We start from the raw sequence: 5,778 nt of genomic DNA on the forward strand, positions 1-5,778 counted from the left end.
TTGTTGTAAGTACTTAAGTTCTCCAGTTCTTGTTCTTGAGTTGGGGTTCTTATCTTGATTATCCTGAGTTGGGGTTCTTATCTTGATTATCCTGAGGACCATGGTCCCTGGATTATGAAACATTGGTTATCCTTTAAGGGTCTTAGTACATGGTTCTTGGTTCTTGGTTCTTGTCCTTAGAACTTGGATCTTGATCCATGTTCTAGATCTTGATCTTTCACTTGTTCCTGATACTTTCTTTGTTCTTGTTCTGTTCTTGATTCCTTCTCCAAGACACTCCCCCTAGGATTTATGGCACTAGCTATGCACCTAACAATCCGGTGTCCAAGGCTTCATGCGTTCCAAGCGATACAATCTTAACCTACGTTCATGGCTTCATGAGTTCCAAGCGACGTAGTCTTAACCCGCATCTTAGGGCTTGCCCGACAATACCGTTAGCTAACGTATGCCCAAGGCTTCATGCATTCCAAGCGGCATAGTCTGAAATCCAACATCCAAGACTTCTTAAGTTTCAAGAGATATAGTCTAATCCTGCATCAAGGGCTTTCCCTATGATACAGTCTGAAACCCTACGCTCAAGGCTTCATGCGTTTCAAGCAGCGTAGTCTATGTCATGAGCACGTTGTACCGTGGAAGGTCTTAGGAGTTTTTGATTCTTGGCCAGGGTAACTTACTATCTTCTTGTTCCATCATGGCCCTAGACTACTCCCCATGATAAACCATAAAGGTCATGTGGTCGGTGCATACATGAACATGGCATTCTGCAAATCTTTTAGGTAAACGTAACATGGTGCAGGGCATCTCTTCTAGGTGAGAGAAATGAGGCCAATCATGATATTCTGCAAAGGAAACGTGGTGTAGAGCATCCCATCTAGAAGAAGAAATCTTGGGCCTCAAAAGGCATTGCTTGGTGGGATATTATAGGTCACTTTGGACATGATTAGACTTTTTGTGTCTGAGGACCTTGGTCCCTTATCCTTGAGTGGTACCTTGCATCTTCTTACTTGGGTAGTTGTAAAGCTTGTGTGGTATTGTTCTTGGTTCTCAATCTTGTAAGTTTCTAAAGTTTGTAATTCCTTGAGGCATAAGTTGTAACTTGCATTTGTAATCATATGAATCCATCTTAGCATGAGTTGTTTTAGAAGTTCATAGATTCCTAGGGAATTCTTTAGAGGGTTCTAGAAGAGTCTTGATTCTTGTGGTGTTTCCTTTAGGTGTTTCTTGGGTCCTAACTTGGTTTAGGTTCCAAACTTGCTCCAATCAACTTGAAACCTCAAACATATCTTCATGTCCTTCATAATAGACCTTATAAGAAGTACGAAACCATTTGGAGCACGTATAGACCTTGGATTTTCATAAGTCGTCCTAGGGGCATTTTGGTCATTTTACCCATAATTCTTGGTTTTGCTACTTAACGTTTTCCAATAGCTTTCAAATTTTCATAAGTCATCCTAGGAGTTCATTTAGTGGGTTATTTTAACGTTACTTAAATCTTGAGCATTTTGATCAGTTCAGGTCCTTAACTCACAGTTCTTTTTGTTTTTCTTTCATATATCCTAAATTCATACTTATTTTAGCGTTCATATGGAAAATCCAATGGATTCCTACAAGTATTTTTTAACAAAACGTCCAAGGTCACTACTTACCTCGTCGTCGACATTTGGGATTTTCGTTCTTGAGCTTCTAGTATCCGAATTATCTCAAATTTCCTTCCACAGACTCCTTAGTTTGTCTAGTTTATGGAACCATAAAGATTTTCTTGAGAACCGGTCTGGAAGGAGGTTAAAATTGAGAAAACAGAGGAAGGTAAACATATACCTATCTTTGACTTTTATTTGTCAAAGTTTGACCTTTGACTTTGGACTTTATCTTCTTCATTGGTAGCTAGAAAAATCTCGATTTTTTCTTATCAGACCCCTCTTGTTTTACCTTTTTACAGCTATATATAGACATACAATGGATTCAATTTCTCCACGAAACCTTTAGATGAAGTTTCAAGCAAGAAGTAGAGACCAAGTTCATAACTTTTTGTTGTCTATAGCACAAGTTATAACCTTCCAAAGTTCATCGGAAAACATGTTTCTCGCCGGAGTATATCTAGAAACCTTTTGTTGGGCAGCTGATTATAAAACTTTTTAGTGCCTGATTCCTTCACGAAACTTGTTGTAAATCCCATATGTAATACGTAGGAGTTGGTAGGAAGGAAAATGATTAACCATAGCCCTCGAATTTGGAAGAAATTCGAAAAAGAAAAACCCATAATCTAAGAGCTTCAAACTCGAGTTTTAGGAATTCTCATCACTCGATTCTTATCTTAAAACTTTGCCCCAACTTCAGACTTTATAGGGGAAGCTTCCACCGACATTGAGAGCTCCAGAATCGTCGTGATTTGGAATTTTTTGGATAATTCATCGGAAATATCCTCTCCGATCAGCGAGCTACCAACTTCGAGTTTGAATTCCGACTGTTGGATTTGATGATCTTTGAACGTTCTAGATTGTATCCAAATTTGGGGAAAATTAAACGACACAATTTTGAGATTGGAAGGACTTTGTGTAGATGGTCACATGCAGAGGTTTTTATTTTCAGCACAATGGCACTTTCGTAATTATCCATATCATCAGGGTAATTTGATAATTTGCCACTTTCAGAATATTTTATTATTATTTTTTTTGAAAAATTCATAATTTTCCCAAAATTTTTATCTCTTGTTGGTCATTTTTCGTCCATGAGCATCTTGAAATTTCCTCTAGATAAGGAATTAAATATCCTCAAATTTCCTTGAAAATTGGAAAGTGACCTTTTTGTCCTTTTCGCTTACGCTTTCATTCAGAATACTTCTCCAAAGGCCTTATTCCTTACAGTAACTCATTAGGGTATAGAAATGACTTGCTTAAGACCCTTTTCCTTGCTTAATCCTCTTAATTTCTTTATTGGATCCTTTCAGACTTACATGGGTGGCTTTGCTTCATTTTTTGGGTGTTGCAGCTTCTTACCTCAAACCGACCACCAACAAACAAGTAAAAAAGAAATGTAGAAATTTAAAATAAATAGACGACTAGATTCCTTGGAACGACACCCTCTGTGACCTCATAGTTCTCGAGCAGCGCTTCTTACCTTGACCAATAGTCAGCAAACAATTAAAAACTAAATGTAGAAATTCAAAATAAACAGACACGACTGGATGCCTTGGGACGATCCCCGCTGTTACCGCATAGTTCTCGAGCAATGCTTCTATAACACCTGTTCATCGACTGCTTGATTCACATGAGTTACCACTAACATAGATATTTTGCTTCGAAAATCGGTCATAAAACAAAAAATTTCATACATGACAAGTAAAACATGTGAATCAAGTATATTTTACAACACAAAATAATCAAAGTATGTTTTCAACAACAAAAGCACATGTACTTAAAACAGACTCATAAAAGGATTCCTTGTTGTCTCGAGCCTGCTGGTCTCTTCCTCGATTGGCCTGCAACTTCTTATTTGGCCAAAAAAGTTAAAATAATCTTGATAAGTAATTAATTTACTCAATAAATAGCTAACTTGTCATTCACAAGTTTATTACTTCTCTTCGTAGTTGTTCTTAAGTTTTATTCTCCATTAATTCCTAGTTTCTTTTACTTGGATCATTTGTAAGTTAATAAGGTATTTCAACTACCTCTCGCTTAGGTTACTTCTATATGGTTATTTAGAATTTTAGAACTTGTATGTAAGACTCACTCTCAATAAATTACAGTCCGTCTACTAATTTCTTTAGCAGCATGTAACATCATATATACCAAAGGTCAGGAATACTCATTGTTCCTAACTTAGCACACACCGCGTCGGTCAGGAATTCTTCCGATAATTTCTTTTGCGATAAATGGAAATGCAGTAAAGATGAGAATCAATATTTTGTTTACCATGGTTAGAAGGAATATCTCTCTGAAAGCACAAAATTTTATGGACAAGGTCAACTAAATTTACAAGCATCGAAAGAAATTGATAGGTTTTCCGATGCTTGCTTATTTTGTTAGCCAATGTATGCTACGTGACAAAATTTAGTGCATCTAGAGATATTTTTGCCCGCCATAATCTACCTTTGAAGCCTCCGAAGCCCCCATCTCCCTTATATTTCTTCTTCCCCATTTGCTTCCCTACTCCTTCATTGGCACCCTCTTTCTTCCATTTTGTGTGTGTTTCTCGTGGTGAATGGCTATTCATTTTCGGTGTTTGAGGAAACTTGCTACTTTTTGGGTTTTCTCTCTTTTTAAATATATTTTTGTTTCGTTTGTTTATAAATTAAAACAAAATGTATTCCATAATTTGAATTCAAGCACTTAAAGGGTTTTGATTCAATAGAAAAGGATAGATAATATTACCCATGAAATGTCATCGAGAATGCTTGATGATTAGAAATCACGAACCTTCATAATAGTATGATATTGTCCACGTTCAAAAATAAGTTCTAGTTGTTTTACTTTTGGTTCTCTAAAAGGCATCACACCCTAAGCATCAATCCAATGGAAATAGTAATTCTTACTTATAACAATAAGCAGTTAGGATGATCTATTGGCTTGTTGGCTTCATTCCCCTTTCCATACCCTATTGGCTTGTTGAGTGGGCATCATCGTATAGCTTGAAACGATTCTCACATCTGGCTTGTAGTGGGATTTATTTCAGCTATCGGTGCTACTGGAGGTGCGCAGCCTGAGGTAGCACAACTTAAGGGTGCGTCCGTCCTAGTCTCTAAACCTTCACGAGGTGGGCTATCTTCACCTCCACCTCTTCCTCTACCTCTAATACAAGGTCGTCTCCTTCCTCGTCATCCTCTTCAGTGTCCTTATGTGGCATGATTCTAAAACCAATATATAATTTTTCTTAAGTCTATATCTCGCTAACATAAAGTGCATCATATCACATATAATCAAAACATATAATTTAGCAAACATGACATATTCATAAAAATACAACTAGGTGGAACATAATGCTACCATAAATCATATAATTAGAGTTGACATATTTCATACTAAATTACATCAATAATAGTAAACAAAAAAGCACATGCAATTAAAGGCATTTCTTTTTCTTATCTTATACAAGACATACTTGACGGTGACGGGACATCGATGGTGAAACCATGGAACGTGCCAAGCCTATCTCGTAGGTAAGTCTACCGAATCTATAACCTAGAGCTTTGTACCAACGGTAACAACCCTAGATTTCTATTAGCCTAAAGTTGCTACCATCATCGTATCCTATGCTCTTATACGAAATTAAACATTTAAGCTTCATCTTAAAACACAAACTTCATCTTAAAATATTGTAATGGACTTACTCATTCGAAAGCATCTTTAAAACAACATAAATAAATAGGAACTAAAACAATTAAAACATCAAAGTAAAATTGCCCTATACTAACCTATGCCTAGGAAAATAAAATACTACTATTCTATACACGTGTCATTATCTCTATTTGTGATGTATCAGTTGTATAGGGGTGTCTTGCCCTTACCTTAAATAGAAGTAGCACAAGGCTTAGTATTTTAAGAAATACTCATAAGTGACCCACTATTGAGGCTAGAGAATGCAAACACATGCAACTAATGATCTTAGAAACCTATTGTTACAAATATCATAGGGGTGGCCTCCAGTCCAGAAAAAATTGGATGTGTAGTACTTCCCTACACATGACTCACACGTGCGAGCATGGTTCTTAAGACGGTTCGCACCCTTTGAACCCGTCATAGTCGAGCTTACTGTCTATAGCGACGTCTGGGGGTCAGCAGA

This window comes from Cucurbita pepo, chromosome 16 (genome assembly GCF_057944985.1).
Source record: "Cucurbita pepo subsp. pepo isolate OVF chromosome 16, ASM5794498v1, whole genome shotgun sequence".
In the NCBI taxonomy this organism is placed as follows: Eukaryota; Viridiplantae; Streptophyta; class Magnoliopsida; order Cucurbitales; family Cucurbitaceae; genus Cucurbita; species Cucurbita pepo.